Raw genomic sequence first — 17,169 nt, 5'->3', positions numbered from 1 at the left:
ACACACAGTCCCGGACACCCAGTCAAGGACACTTAGTCCAAGACACCCAGTCCTCACCGTTTTCTCCTTGAGCTAAGGTCACACAGATCTCGCGCAATCACTCAGGTAAGTCTTCAAGGTAGACTCCCAAACCTTCACAGACTTCGTTCACTGGCAATCCACAATTTCTCTTGGATGCTCAGAACGCGACGCCTAACCATCTGGAGGATGCACAGTCCTCAAGTGTAATAAGTCTTCAGATCACACAGACAAGAAGACTTAAGTGATGCCCAATTTACTCTGGCTCTGGGTGGTTAGGGCTTTTCTCCTCACTAGGAATTTTTCTTTCAAAGGCTTCGAGGTGGGTTGCTCTCAAACGACAAAAGTCGTGCGCTGAAATCTGAGCAGCCAACCGTTTATGGTTGTGGGGGGGGGACTATTTATAGCCACTTGGCAACCCGACCTGATCTGTCCGAAATGACCCTGGGTCACTAAGGAACTGACACGTGTACCAACGGTCGTATTTTGAACTCACACGGCAACTTCACTTGGGCTACAAGTTAAGCTGACTTGTCTGACACTGGACAAGACTTGCTCTCATAGTCTTCGCTCGAGGACATAGGATTTGAATTAGGCATCACTTCAGTCATTCTGACTGGTTCTCTTGGACCCCACTTAACAGTCCGGTGGTTCCTATGACACAACATAAATGAAATAAAACTACAAAGGATCTAAGTCTTCGAGTTCCATAAGCTTCATAGGGAGTCTTCTCATGTCATTGTCTTCAATATGAATATCTTCATAAACCACCATTGTCTTCAATGTCTTCGTACATTTTTAGGGGTCATCTCTGGTAGTGAAACCGAATCATTGAGGGACTTCTACCTGTGTTATCCTGCAATTCTCACAAACACATTAGTCCCTCAACTAGGTTTGTCGTCAATACTCCAAAACCAACTAGGGGTGGCACTAGATGCACTTACATTAAGTCAGTGTAGAAGAAAGTGCATTTGGTTAGTTCATTTGGTCAGTGCATTCACTGTAATTAGAAGAAAGTTCAGTAATGTTCAGTGACTTAAAAAATGGTTGTTTGTCAATTTAATCTTACAGCTTAGATGAAGAGATTTGGGACTTGAGGCTACATTTCCAAGGAATAGATAATATGGAGAAAAAGTATTCAGTTTCCTCAGATATCAGTTATCTGACCATATTAGCATTGGTTGAGTTGGAGGGCTATGGCATGAATGCATTCCTGACATATGTAAAGGAAGAGGGAAAGGGGCTGGAGGGTGTGGAGGCCCTGGATAGTGAGGAGGCATTAGAGGAAATGCTTGACTTATTTGTTGATAATAAGGTACTGAACATCAGTGTCAGAAAAGCTACTGATCCAAGCCCAGCAGATGAGGAACAGATCCCCATTGATCATGTTGGTGATCCTGTTGTTTACAGAGTTTCACAAGAAGGTGTTCTGTACCCTGCCTCTAATGCTAGTTTGCCAGCTTTAACCCCTGATGAGCCCTACATGAACACACAGCAAAGCAGCAATTTTAACAAAGGGAAAACAGTTGTGGAAGAAGAAGATGTAGAAGAAGAAGCAGATGAAGAAGAAGAAGATGTACCAGAGGAAGAAGATGAAGTTGAAGATGACAAATCATCTTCAGATTTTGAGTTCTTTAGGGGTGATTACAGAGGGGAGAAAATTTCTTACAAAGCTTGGTGTAGGGGTGAAGATGAGGCTGACACTGATACTGCAGAGCACTTTTGTGCAGCTAACTCAGAACCTTCTGAGTTTTGGGAGGAAGAACCAGTTGTTTCTGAAGATGAAGTAGTAGAGGATCCTGCTGTAACTACAAAAGCAGCCAAAAAGCTTAAGCCAGTTAGAAAACCTGGCCCAGCTAGCAAGTCTCACAGTGAGCCTGAGCACATCAAGTTTGAAGATTATGTCCCTGAAGCTGATGAGTAATGTTTTCCAGGTGATTTTGGCATAAGTGATGAAGATGATGCACCAAGGCTGCCATCTGGAAGGAAGAGTAGGAAGAAGCAGAAGAAGGAGAGGATATGGTATGATCCATCAAGGCCTGATGCACATGAGCAGTTTGCAATGCATTTATGCTTTGAAAATGTAGTTGAGTTCAGAGAAGCACTTAGAAATTTTCATGTGAGGACTCTTAGGAATTTTGAGTATCACAGAAATGAACCAACTAGGGTTATTGCTTGGTGCTCTGACAGAAAACATGGTTGTGAGTTTTACATAGTTGCCTCCAAGATAGCTCATGAGGCAACTTTCAGTATCAAGAAGATGAACCTGGATCACACTTGTGGAGCAAGTGGAGAGAACACAAAGGTGACAGTCAATTGGATTGCTAAGGTTTGTGAGGATACAGTCAGATCCAACCCTGGAGCTGGTGTTGACACAATTATGTCATACACAAAGAAGAAATTTGGTGTGCATGTGCCTAAAAGCTTGGCATATAGGGCAAGGAAGCAAGCAGTTGAGGTTGTGCAAGGAGATCACAAACTCCAGTATCACAGAATAAGGGACTACCTGCAGTGTGTGCTAGATACTAACCCTGGCAGTAGGTGCATAGTAACAACACATGAGGACCCACTTAACCCAACTCCTACCCCAAGGTTTCACTATATGTTTTACTGCTTGTTTGCATGCAAGGAGGGTTTTCTGAATGGATGCAGGCCATTTATAGGTAAGTATTCAGAAATTTATATGCTTTTTAAACATTGATGTACTTAGGCACTCATGTTATCATGTTAGCAGGTCTGGATGGTTGCTTCATCAAGCTAAGCACTGGTCAGCAGATATTGGGAGCTACAGGGAGGGATGGCAACAATAACATCTTCCCAATAGCTTTTGGTGTTGTTGATAAGGAAGAGACAGGCAGTTGGACATGGTTTCTCACACAGTTGAGAACAGTCATTGGAACTGACAATAAGTTTGGCAAATACACAATTATGTCTGACAGGCAGAAGGTATTGTTCTAAACCTAGTCTTTACATTTGCCTTTACATTTGCCATGAGTAAATTGTTATTCAGTAGATGAGTAACACTTAAGATTACCTTACATTGAACAGGGATTGTTGAATGCAATAGATGATGTATTCCCTGACTCTCCACAAAGGTTTTGTCTTAGACATATTTATGCCAATTTCCAATCTGCTGGTTTCAGAGGAGAGGAACTTAAGAAACATTTAGATCAGGCTGCCTATTCCTTTACCAAACATGAACATGATTTAGGCATGGAGAATTTGAAAAAAAGAAAGTTTAGAAGCTTGGCAGTGGTTGTCACAGATACCAGAGCATAACTGGGCTAGGTATAAAATGGACACTGTGTGCAAAACAGACCTGGTAGTAAACAACCTTAGTGAGGTTTTCAATAGAATGATATTGGATGTTAGGAACAAGCCAATCAGGACTATGTTAGAGGGCATAAGAATAAAGCTGATGATTAAGTTTTAGAAGATTAGAGAGAAGATAGAGACATGCAGATGGGAAATCACACCTACTTATTCAGAGATTTTAGAAGAGGGGAAGAAGTGGGCTAAATATTGTGAAGCATACATGGCAGGGCTAGGGATATGGCAGGTCACAAGTAGCTCTGAAAACACATATTGTGTTAATTTGAACAATGAGACCTGTGACTGTAGGAGGTGGGACATGACAGCTATCCCCTGCAGTCATGCCATTGCTGCAATGCAGAAAGTGAAGATACACCCTGAAGACTATGTTTCTGCTTTTTTCAAGAAACCCATGTATTGTGAAACATATAAGCACATAATATTCCCTGTGCCAGGTCCTGACCATTGGCCTCATACACCTGGTGATGATATTTCTCCCCTTGTGTTTAGAGAAAAGAAAGGTAAAAAACAAACTACCAGGAGGAAAGGCATGTTTGAGGTGCCAGCTAAAAAGGATACTTCTAGGATTGGTACAGTGACATGCAGCAACTGCAAGAAGCAAGGCCACAGGATCAACAATTGTTGTGTCCCTTTGAAACCTAAGTTCCAGATGAGGCTGAACAAGCACCAAGTATGTCCATTCATTCCATTGTTACATTCATTGCATTGTTACATTCATTTCATTTGTAGAAAAATAGTTCTAACTAATATTGTTGTGTAGGAAAATAGAGCAAACTACTCTGAGGCTGGTTCTTCAATGGCTGCAACTGCACAAAGGCCACCAAGGGTACCTGCTGCCTCTGCACCTGCACCAACTCCTCCTCCAACAACAACTGAGTCAACACAGACAGCTTCTAGGTCAAGGAAGAGGGCAGCACCAGCTACAACAGCAGCACCACCACCTCTCAAGAAGAGCAGGACCAACACCTCTTCTGCAACACTAGTACCACATCCCAAGAAGAAGAACACAACTATTTCTGGCAATGGATCAAGGTCTTCTCCAGCAAAGAACACCAGGTCATCAAGGTCTTCTCCAGCAAAGAACACCAGGTCAGCTGCTGCCAATAGAGCTGGCACTGGATCTTTCATTGCTCCTAGACAATCTGGTACAAGTGATGTGCAGGATGGGTCAAAGAGGGTCAGGAAGCCATCTAATAGGCTGAAAGATTACTCTTATGCAAGTGGTAACTAGCTGAAGTTGTTGAACTCCAAGTGCTTGATACTGTTTGATTTGGTTTGTAATAACATTGCCTCACTAAGTACTTGATACTGCACTGTTTGATTTGGTTTGTAATATGGTACTGTATGTGGATTCTGCACTTGTTTGCAACTTCATTTCATCTGCAACTTTTATCTATATGTGGATTCAACACTTGATATACACCTTACAGATAGAAACATAGATAGAAAGATAGTCTCATAGATAGTCTCATAGATAGTCTCATAGATAGAAAGATATCTATCTGACCAAGTGCACTATATGGTACTGAGAGCACTGACCAAATGCATACATTTATTCAGAAACATCCACATGTTACATAGATAGATCTCTAGATAGATAGATAGTCTCATAGATTACATAGATAGATAGTCTCATAGATTACATCCAAATCTCACAAAAACTACCAAAACTCTCTCTTAAATTGACTTATAGATAGAAAGATAGATAGCTAGATCAGTCATAGCGCTCAAAGAAACGGACCCACTTGGCCCTAGTTGCTGGATGAGGAGCCATGACTGCCCTAATCCTTGCCCACCTAATGATCTCCATGAATGATCTTCCCCTGCCTCCAGTGAAAACCAGCTCTAGTTCTTCATCATTGCACTTCTCCAGTACCTTGTTGGAGAGTCGGCGGTTGAACTCCTCTTGCTGCTCATCCTGGGCCGCCTCTAGGGCCCTCTGCCTGCGCCTCCTCCTCCTCCTCTGTGCAGCTGCTGCTGTCCTAACCTCCACAGCCTCCCCCTCTTCCTCTGTGACATCTCCCATGTCAGGATCCATCTGTAGGGTTTCTTTTGGGTGGCGGCTGGTGGAGTCACTGGGAAAGGGTGGGGGTGGGGAGGGGTTTATATTGAGAGATGGATGGGGGTTGGGTTTAGTAGGCCTAGGGTTGCATTTGGTCAGAGAGTAGTGGGCCACTAAGCCCAGTTACCCACAGAAATAATATATGTATGCTAACAAATAATATATAAAAGATATAAGATCAAGTTGAACACTTAATAGCATAAAAGATCCACAACTTAGTAGCATAAGAGATCCATTTCCACTACTTAATAGCATAGGTGATCCATTACAACACTTAATACCATAGGTGATCCATTACAACTTAACAACATAGCAAATAAGGTTCTTACACTAGGTTAAACTTCACATTCCCCCAAAATGTACACCCATAATCACTTGAAGTCATGCCAGGCCACATCCTTATATAAAGGCCTTTGGATGTACTTACTTCACCAACATATCACAGCAAGTTCAAGACTCAAGGATGGCCTTGATTTGCTCTAACTTCTCCTTGCTGCCATACCCTTCTTTCAGCAGCTCAGCAACAACAAGCTCAAGCTTTGCCTTCTCCTTCTTAAGAACATCTCTGTCAACTTCAACATTCTTCATAGCCTTCCTGGTGTTCCTGATGATATCAGCTTGGCTCTGCAAAATGCACCTCTGCTCTTTTGCAAGTTTGAGCTTTTCCATCTGCACCTCCAACATGGCTTTCTCCTCTAGCTCCTTCTTCTTCTTCTCAAGTTCTTCCTCCTCCACTTGTTTCTGGTACACCTGCTTGTCCACCCTACCATCCTGCCAATCAAACATCTTGGATACATCATCAACAAGCTTGGTGTACTCAATGCAAAGCTTGTCATTTTCAGTCCTAAGCTTGGCCAACTCCCTTTCATGCTCACTCTTAAGCCTGGCCAACTCCTTCTCAAACTTTTCCTTGTCATGTACCCTTCCAAAGTTCTTCTCATGGAACATCTCCCATAGCTTGCACAAACATCTCTGAAGAACAGTTGGCCAAGGCCCATCAACCCACTCTACAACACCACAATTCACACCATTTTCCTACATTTGTAAATGTGATAAGTTATTACAAAAGGACTAGTACCTTATTTCAATTTCATGATTAACTTGATAAACTTAAGATTTTCTAACTATTAATAACATAAATGAGATATGATAAGTTATTACAATGCCATGATTAAGTTTCCAAAGTGACAAAAAATACATGTGTCTGTCATATCAAACAAACTACTACATCATATCAAACATCACTGAACATCCATAGCAGAAAACTTAATTGGCATCTAACCTGGACTGGGCAGCCATAGAAACGCCTCCCTGTTACAGGCCCTTCAAAAGCAACACGCTTAATAGGCCTCAGTTGGTGCAGAATGCACTTGGGATGAGCAAGCTCAAGTTGGCCACAGAAAAGGGGCTCCACAGTGGTGTCTGGTTCCTCCTACAACCATAATAACCAACAAACACTGGTTTCAATCTGCACTCAATACCAGAATCAACTTGCACTGTTCATTAAATCTCCAAATCAGCATGAACCCTAACACTGTACAGAGATGAACCCTAGGTTACCTCAATCCTACAATCAAACCCCACCCTCACTAATCAGAACAGTATCACACACACAACAACAACACTACACTAAGCAACATCCATGGCTGAAGCCTAAGCTACTAGCACCTAACCCTAACCCTAACCCTAGGTGGCAAAGAACTTACCATAAGTCCCATGTCCATGCTGACAACCTCGCACTCCTCCTCCGAGCTGGTTTCCTCGTCGTTACAGGAAGGCATTGCGGCAAGGAGGTCGACGGCCACCGGCCTCGAAGACGGCGCGCGGCGGCGAGCTCGTATTGGAGCAGGGGACTGGGAGCAGGGGAGTGAGCGAGCACGAGAGAGTGAGCGAGCGTGTGATCCCGACCGACCGAGCGGGTATATTTACCCCAGTTCCGACCGGGCCGGTCGGCTAACGGCCGTCAACTGCCGCGCCGTGAGCGCGCGTGGCCACGTGGGCTGACAGATGGGCCCAGGCCGTCAGAAAAACGGTTAAATCGCTAGTCACCGCGGGTTTGGGTTTTTTGAAACAGCGGACCGCGCGTTTGGTAGCTTTCTGAGAAAAAATAAAAACTAGTAGTTTTTTGAAACCTTAGCCTGTAAACTAGTAGTTTTATGTTATTTACTCGCTTAACAATGGGTACATGTCGAGCACTAGTATTCTTAAAACAAAGTGTGGCAACCAAGAACTTGGTCGCAACTTGCTTAAGATAGGTAACTTTTGTGGGTTTTGGAGCAATTAAGCAACAAACAATGGCACCAAGCGGCAAACCTGACGAGCCTCAAACAACGATATAAAAAGAAAAAGACAGTGTGTGTCGAAGGTTTTTGTCGTGTGACCGTTTTTCCTGCGCAATCAGGAGGGTATTTCCTGTGTGCATTGCCTCAACCATATGACACATCCTTTCATGCCTGAAAAACTACACCTTAGAATTTCCCTCTCCAAGGCGTGCAGTGTCAATATTGTCGAGGGCTACTTGTTGTGCTCTCAATGTTGCTCGTGGCGAAGCCTTTGGTGAGGTTGTGCTTGCTTCGACTACTCAAGTGTCATCCAAAAGCTCAAGTGCCAAAAGTGAGTGACATCAAGACTAAGGTTACATCATACCTCGTGTTAATTGTTGGGTTAATGTAACGGTTAACGATACACGCTCCTGTCAGGTCGAGCGAACACTCCATGATCTAGATTTTCCATTATCTCATTCCAGGTTGTATCTGGGACCTACTCCTTACACTGATGTTTCTTGTTGAATAGAGCGCATCATATTTTGTTTAAGAACGAGTCAAACCCATTTGTGTACACGGTGATTGTAGTCACTTTCTCTTGCTTTTATCTCTCCTCCCTTTCATACATGAAGTTTTGGCAGCGTGGATAGTGCCTGACCCTGACGCACTCACACCGTAAGACATCATTTATTCTTCCTTCACAATGGCATCATGAGCCTAGTCACGTGGGAGCGCTGAATGTACCCCAACGGATCAGTTTTTGATTCGATCGGAGTTTTCTCTTGAGAAATATCGGGTAGAAATTTGATCCTGCCTGAGGGACGAAGCCATAAGTTTCTCTGAACCCGGTAACTATGCAAGCACGGGGCCATAAATTTTCCGCTCCATTAGCGAAATATTACAAATGAAAATTAGTTGAACCACCAAAAATCCGTCGTAGTCTAGGTGGTTAGGATACTCGGCTCTCACCCGAGAGACCCGGGTTCAAGTCCCGGCGACGGAATTCATTTTTCGTGTTCCTTAGATTTTAATGATTCATTCACATGTTCAACACTTCTTCCCAGATTTTAATGATTCATTCACATTCATCATTCTGCCTGTTTATCTTTATAAAACAGTTTCAGTTTTATCTTAACAAATTTCTGACTAGTTGCAAGCATGATGAAGACTTCTATCTAATGTCCTAGGAGATTAAATGTTCTGTGTTCTTCAGTGCCTCTTTGGGAACATTCAGTGGAGCTGCAACAAGCTGACCAACTGTACATGTTTCTTTGACTAACGAAGCAGAACCCTGAACCTTTTGAAGAAGAACAACGGGTCGAAGAAGACCGCCACAAATGCATGTTGTGATTCTGAATATATTTTTGGCATTGTACAACGGACTGGTGTCTTGAGCAAAAGCTTCCCTGATCTGGGAGAAATGTGGAAAAGGTAAGACAAGACAACCATGCTACGATGGCGTCAGTTGCACATCCCTTCAGCAGAACGGTCAACCAGCTCAGATGCAAAGAACATGGGTTAAACAGCGCCTATTTGATTAGTAATAAAATACGTAATAATGAACAGATAAGAAAGTCTTGGGTTTCACTAGGACGCAAGAGCGAAAAGCTTTCACAGTCAATGCCATCAAACTGAAGTAACAAATTGATGGTAATCATTAGGATGATCATACAAAAGGAAGCATGTTCAACGTTATAAGAAATCATGGTTGCCAACCCACCAAAAAACCAGATTCACGCTCTTTAATTTGTAGCCACTGGCGGAGGCCCCCGGTGGGCAAGATATGGCAGTCGCCATACCTTGATTTTGGGCAAAAAAATTATATGTACGCATCTATCGTCGCTATCTCGTTCCTTCGTTCGAGTGCAGCCACAAAACAGGTAAAGAGGCCGCTGGCCTGATGGGCCGACACATACATGCAAGAGTTGGCCCAGGAAGCGGTCGAGCTCGATTCCATCGAGCGCTCAGGCACATGACGCACACGCAAGTGACGAACCCTAAGAAGCTAGCGCAGCGACAGCGGCCGTTCAGGTCGCGAGGACCAGGCGGGCGACTGGCGACGGGGTAGGCTACGCTGGCGGTGAGCTGGGGGCTTAGAGCATTTCCAGCCGCGCCCCCAACAGGCCCCCAAGGCCGTTTTTAGCGCCGGCACCGAAAAATCGGCCCAGTCGCGCCCCCATGAGCCTGTTTTTCACCGGATTGGGCCGAAATTGTCGCCGGCGCACTCAACCCGAACCCGGTGCGCTGGGGGGCGACCGGGGGCGCCGACTCGAACGTTTTGGCGCGAAAGAGTGGCGGGACCGGCGCGTCAGCGAGACGAAGGCTGGTCGTCCTCATCGTCTCGGTTTTCCCGCGGGGAATCAATGCCAAGGCTGCCGCCGGTCAGCCTGCCATTGATTCACGGGCGGCGAAGTGCGGCGACGCCGCCCCGCCTTCCGCCACGTGTTCACACGCAGCCGCCCCCGAGCCGCTATAAAAGCCGCCCCTGGCCGCGCCGGTGAGGCACCAATCCTCCCCCTCCTCGCCGCCGCACTTCCTCCCTTCTCTCCGCCGTTCGAGGCCCTCTCTCTCCCCCCGGCAACCATGAGCGCGAGGTACCCCGGCGACGCGGCGGCGGCCAACGGTTTCGGCCGCCGCTCGCTGCATTAGTGGGAGGCCCACCTCCTCCACGAGGCCAACTACCCCGTGCCGCCCGACGTACGCGCTCCGTCGCGGTGGAGGCTCAGCGCCGGCGGGGTCCCTGTCCCCCTCTGCCCGTCCCCGAGGCGGCCACATATTTCCACGCCGAGATCGAGCATGCGCGGGCGTCCCTGACGGCCGCGGAGCGGGCGCTCCCGGAGTACGCCGCCGACAACCATGCGGCGTGGGCGGCGTACTTTGAACGCCGGCAGGAGGTGCGGCTCGCCTCCACCAACAACGCGCTGGCGCCGCACGGCCGCAACAACAACGAGGGCCGCCGCCTGTGGTGGGGCGTCCCGTGCCGCACGCTCAGCGGCGTCCTCGCGCACCTCGAGGGCGGCAACGACCCGCCGTTTGAGTACTCGACCACTCGGAGCGGCGGCGCGTGGCTGCCGAGGAGGATGATGGGATGGTCATCCTCCTCTTCCTCCTCCTCCTCCTCCTCCCGATCCTCCTCTCACTCCTCCGGCACGTCGGCGTTTGTCAGCGTCAAGCCAGAGCCGTCCGAGACGCCGCTCGGTAAGCGCACCCGCGGCGCTGGCCTCGTCATCAACGATGGCGGCCGTGGCTCCTCCTCCTCGGCCACTCCTCGCCTGGTCAAGCCGAAGAGGGAGCCAGGGCTGGCGACGGTGAAGCCGGAGCTGGGACTCGCCGCCGTGAAGCCGGAGCCTGCTCTCGCCGGGGAGGCCGACCAAGAAGAGGCCACCTTGCAGTGGGCGCGCGAGGACTACGCGCGCATGGAGCTGGACCGCCAGCGCCGCGCCCTGGAGGAGATCGCCAAACGCTGCCGCCGTGAAGCAGCGCGCCGGGGCGAGGGGTCGAGCAGCGGCGCTAGCCGTGTCAAGGAGGAGAAGTAGGAGGAGGACGCCGGCGACGACTACGCCCTGCTCAGCGCCTACTTCGGCCCGTAGTTTAGGGTTTTTTCCCGTGCATTTTATTCATGTAAAAAAGTCTAAATTTCGCCGAAATATGTCATGTTTGTTGAAATTTGGCCTAAATATGTCGTGTTTGCTGAAATTTGGCCGAACTGTGGGAACGTCTGGGGCCCGACGGCTGGGGACGTACTCGCCCCCACGCCGAAAAACCCGCCGGCTCGCCCCCAAGAGGCGATTTTCGGCGCGTCTTGGGGGCGCAACGGCTGGAGATGCTCTTGGAGGGCGGCGGCAGCAAGCTCCAGCGACTGCAGCAAGCGTTAGTGGCGGCGGCAGCAAGCACCAGCAGCGACTCCAGGGCTCCAGTGGCGGCGGCAGAAAGCTCCAGTAGTTTGGGCCGTAAGATGGAAAAGGAGGGGACGGGTCAGCAACTTCAAAGGAAAGGGAGGAAGAGGTGCATTTCTCATGTCTCTGAAATTTTATAGTAATTGTTAACAGCAACTTGAATCCAATCAGATTTTAGTGACAGATTGACGCTGTGGATTGCATATTTGACAAAGTATTTTAAAGTAATTGGTAGTGGAAGCAGCTCAAAAACAAATCCAAGCACCCATGAAAGTGTTAATGTTCCGGGACATGTCACTCATCAAGATCAAGTGACTTCCATCGAAACATGTCTACATTATGGGCATGTTTTAGGTTAATGTTTCAGGACATGCCATTAACAGCTTCATTATGGGTTTATGTTTTAGGTTGTTTTTCTATTGAAACATGTCCACATTTTCATTGCATTTGATATTTCGTTTGTAGTGTGTATTCACTCTTTCAATTTGCATCCAAAAAATTCTTTCCTTAAGACTTCGTCACACCTTAATTTTTTTTCGTCCTCCGTCTCTGTTTGTAGCCATTAAGATGCTTCGTCCGCCGCCAAATTCATTCGCATTAATGTCCTCCATCTGTCTTGAGCCTTTTTCCTTTCGACGTCCAGCGACAACGAGCCATCGACAACGAGGTTTGTGATTGCGAGGCAGGACAACCAATCAATTTCAAATGGGCAGAGGAAGTACTCCTTGGTCACACGCGCACTGTCAATCTCCCTCGTCGACTCATCACTGATAGGCTGAACAGAAAGAGGCCTTCTCCAACAACCCTGAGCACCACCACCCCACTCTTGCCTCCAAACATCTCCAACCTGACCTTTGCCCGGCTACCCAGCGTAGCCACCCGCTGAGGCAAGGAACTTCTCATGTCAATCCTTTCAGAAAGAACCCAACTGTTGCTGTCACTGCCAAGTACATTGATGTGTTTCCAGAGTGACATCTCAAGGCCTTGCATGAAGAGCAGGAGAATTCCCCCATCTGCTGAATTCGCCAACACTGTTATCTTGATGTGCTTTGCTTCGGGTGGGAGCTCCAGGTATGACAGCCCCATATTTTCAATATGCAATGTGGCAACGTGGGTGAGCGACATTTGTTCCAAAGTACCACAGAGCCAATGGATGACACCACCAGAAGCAGCGGCTGAGGATGACACCAAGTAAAGCCCAGGCATTAGCCCAGGTTCTTCTTCGGTCCTTGTCCATGTTCCAGTCTTTGAGCTATAGCACACAGAGACGAAACACTTTGCCTTTCTTAGCCAAAAAATGGCATAACTGTCGACATCATTGGTGACAAACAAGACATAATGGTTAGGAGGTACATAATATATGTGGCGAGGAATCTCAAAGGTTTCACCAGTGAGAGGATTGCAGACACATAGCACAGCCTTCGTGTCCTGACCATTGTCGACTTCGGATTGGCGGCAAAGAACCAGGATATTGTCCTGGGAATGGGATGCAAAGGGCCTATGGAAGTTGAGGCTTGCTCCAAGACCTGGAATGAAGGTCTCAAGGGATAGTGGCTCGATAGCATTGCGAGCAGATTTGCTGCCAACAAATTGTGACAATTCAGAAATCGGCACGAAGCTTGGTGCCAAACAGCGGGTTTTGTCAATGTGATGCTTCCAGAGGTCTGGGAAAGACCTTTTCTTGTCCTGGAGGAAGAAGCCGAGAAGGAGGGATGGGGTGAAGCCGTGGTCGCGGTGCTGCCTCCTAAGGCCATCAAGGAAGACCGGGTTCCTTGATGAGATCACGCCAGAACTTGCAGGATGAAGCAAGGCGGGCAAGGGAGGCTGGATCAGAGATGTGTGTTGGGATCTTGTACATGATGTCCGTTGGAAGATGTGGTGCTGCATAGTCGTCGTTCATTGGTTTTCCCTGCAAAGAAAAGCAAAGCACCATGTGTGTTTATCTCATGACTTAGACAATTGCCCCAGGAAAATTATGTCATAAACATTTTTACGATAAACTTAACAGAAGGATCTGGCAGAAATATCGAAGCAATACATTCAGAGCAACCCCACGAAAAGACTGCAGGTCCAATTTAGACCATTCTCCAGCATAATAGTAAGGCAGACTATGGTTCATGAAGCTACACGGTAAAAACCAACATCCCACATTGTTCAGCGGCATTAGGGATAATCTTTTAACAAAAATATTAAACTAACTGAGATGGCATTACATTACATAGTAAACTAATATAAGATCTTTTAGGTCTCTACTTTATATTAGTTTACAAAAGGGGGTAACATTTTTTTACTAGAAAAGAGTTCCTAACCAACTCGAAACCAACATAGTGCTGAAGGCAAACTTGAATGAAATATTAATCTAGCACACGAACAAATGATCCATGGTTTGTTAGCCTACGCGGCCACAACTAGGGTTAGGTCTCCAGGAAATATCCCCAACTGTTTGAGACTCCATCAATCTACTACGGTCAAAATAAACATACTACGAAACAACCCGCAACCACGGGATCTCAGTTAAGAAGCTAAATATTGATTCCGCTGGGCCGGGAGCAGATAGCTTATGGCGGAGGCGGGGGAGCAGACAGAGAACTAAGAGTCTAGCTTCGAAGTGGAGGGACCTACCTAGGAGTAAGAGAGGTACCTGGCCGCTGTCGCCGCCGCCGCCGCCGCCGCCGCCGCCGCGCTTGCGCCGGCGTGCGTCAGTGTCCGGGGAGAGGACGAGAGAAAGGGGGCGATCAACAGGGGAGTCCCAACGTGACGCTGTTAATACAGAAGGCCTGACGTGTTCGGCTCGGTTAACAGCCCAGTGTTGTGTGGGCTGAGCGAAAAAGCCCAGGTGAGCTTTGGTTTCAACAAAAGGCCCAAGTCTAAAGAACCCATATATTGTGACACATATTCCTTTGTCTAAAAAAACATATTCGTTTTTATGGGAATTATCTTCCCATTTACTTTCCTTTTTTACTTGATCATCTTCTCATTTTCGACACCTCCTGTTTCAGTCGAGCAAACGACTGAAGGACCTTTGGATGGACCGGACATGATATGCCACATTTACTTCCTCTATTTTTATAAAAATATTTCAGCAAGAATCATTTTTGTGGGGGTAGAAATACGCATTTTGATTAATAGTTTTTAGAAAATGTATTTAGAAAAGGAAATAGTGTTGGGGAAAATAAATTAAAGGTCCATGTACATACACATATAGTCCATATGTATGAAATAAAATTGTCAAGAAATATTTATGTATAAAAAATTTATATTCATGTGTTAAAAAGTTCATGCATTTTTTAAAAGATTCATAGACAAAAACAATTAACAGTGAAAGCAATATATATTCATACATTTATGGAGAAAGTTTAAAGTGTAAAAGGGGAAAATAAAAACATAAATCAAGAAAAGGTTGAAAAGGGAAATAGGAAAATTGCAGAAAATGGAAGAAACAAAATTAAATAAAATTATGAAGCCCAAAATGGGAAGTCCATGATGGGAGCGCCCCACACATCGATATTTTTGATGGGTCGACTGTTAGATAGGGATCATCCAGATTTCCCCAGGAACCCTATTTACCGCTCGCAGTGACAAGTGAGGGTGGCTATGCCTTTGTCGACATTTGACAGGTTGAGCCTGAGATAGGAATCACCCAAGTTTCCCGGGGAATCCTATTTGCCCCTCATGTGACAAGGGGAGCTATGTCCTATGTCCCAAGTCCCAAGTGGGTGGCCAAGCCAAATAAGATCAGGGGATTTTCTGATTCTTTTTCTCATTTTTTTATTTTTTGTTATTGTTTTTTATTTATTGTCTATTTTGTTTTTATGGGGAAAATGCATAAACACTTTTTAAAGACCATGCACATATATTCTAACACACATGAACAACTATTTTGAGATGTATGCACTTTTTTAAAAATATATGGATATTTTTTTCCATATGTGGGTAAAAGTTTTAAAATATGAGATGAATATTACTTTTAATATATGAAAAATTATTTCTGGGTACAGAGATAGTTTTATTTTCATATGCAATTTTTTCTCTGTTGTTGAATTGTTTCTTTGACAATACATTTAAGACTTATTAAATGAAAAAATTAGGTGGCCAAGGAGAAGGTCGCTAATGTGCAACGCGGAGAGGGTGATGACTGTGTATAGGCTTTGACGGAGGCGGCGAAGTCGAGGTAGAAAGTGAGCGTCGTGGCCGCCAACGATATAGGAGTGTAGATCCACCGACATCATACTTTGCATACGGTGGAGAGAAAATGGGAAGGGTTTGGCCTTTCCAGTTGGGTTGGGTTGGGTTTGGTTCTTTTGGTGCAAAATCAGAAGGTTCTTGCAAGCACCCTCGGTCGCTACCACAGTCCCACTTGAGTTGCGGTGCAACTTACAGAGGAGTCTTGTTAAAAGAATGGTATAAATGGTGGCATCACGGTGTAACTTGCAGATATAAGAATTTTTTCTTTCACAAGAAGGGTATAAGAAATTCTAAGTTCTTTCTTGACAACAGAACTTCTATTTTTTTAACGAAGGATACATGTTGAATACCAGTACTACTCTTAAAACAAGAATTCCAATATACATCTGACTTCAGATTTTTAGCTTTAAAATTCTGACGCCCTTAGATACGTTGGATCCCAATCGAGCACATGGCAATTACTCGCCGCAACATGGTATTTTTTCTGACAACTTTTTACACTATATGACTATTATCACTTTAGAACATGGCAAATCTTACACAATAACATGACAAATTTATATGTTTTCATGTGGCAAATCTGGATGCCCGCTGGCAAACGCTAAAAAACAGGCATCATATTTTTAACATTTTGACATTTACCTAAAACAAAGGATGATGAACGGGGAAATGGTCTCAACTTGCTTAAGATGAATATTAGGACTTAGGAGGGAGTACTACACTTTTGTGGGGTTTTGAGTGATTAAGCAACCGACAACGGCACCAAGTGGCCAACCTGGTAAGCTATCTCAAGTGAACACTGTATGTACTTTAGTACGTCAGAACTGAATTTAATCAATTACCGGCATCTACATCAAAAATTCACAAATCCGTCGTAGTCTAGGTGGTTAGGATACTCGGCTCTCACCCGAGAGACCCGGGTTCAAGTCCCGGCGACGGAACGTTTTTTATTCTTCTGTAATTTAACTTTTGATGATGATGATGATGATGTAGTTGTTCCGATCATGATTTGTGGACTACCCTAACCTTCCTGCCGACAGATCCTTTGAACTAAACCTGCAAGCACGCAGTAGATCAGACAGTCTAGGGGACATTCAGTTGATGTGAAACAAGCTGGCCTGTTGACTGAAAATGCTTCTCTGACTTACCCAACACTAACCCTGAAACTTTTGAAGAAAAACAATGGGCTGAAGAAGCTTCTTATGATACCATGTTGAAATCCTGAATACTCCCTCCGTTCCTAAATATTTGTCTTTCTAGACATTTCAAATGACTACTACATACGGATGTATGTAGACATATTTTAGAGTGTAGATTCACTTATTTTGCTCCGTATGTAGTCACTTGTTGAAATGCTTAAAAAGACAAGTATTTAGGAATGGAGGAAGTATTTGTTTTGGCATGGTACAGG

At 45.5% G+C, this 17,169-nt stretch overlaps 2 non-coding genes across 2 annotated transcripts; both read left to right on the top strand.

Annotated features, from left to right (window-relative positions):
* Window positions 1-8,607: 8,607 nt before the first annotated feature.
* Window positions 8,608-8,680, top strand: TRNAE-CUC. The gene has a single exon. It is a non-coding gene; the product is annotated as a tRNA-Glu (tRNA).
* Window positions 8,681-16,626: 7,946 nt separating this feature from the next.
* Window positions 16,627-16,699, top strand: TRNAE-CUC. Its single transcript has one exon. It is a non-coding gene; the product is annotated as a tRNA-Glu (tRNA).
* Window positions 16,700-17,169: the final 470 nt, after the last annotated feature.

This window comes from Triticum urartu, chromosome 5, assembly GCF_003073215.2.
Source record: "Triticum urartu cultivar G1812 chromosome 5, Tu2.1, whole genome shotgun sequence".
Classification (NCBI taxonomy): domain Eukaryota; kingdom Viridiplantae; phylum Streptophyta; class Magnoliopsida; order Poales; family Poaceae; genus Triticum; species Triticum urartu.
This window is presented reverse-complemented; position numbering and strand designations above follow the sequence as displayed.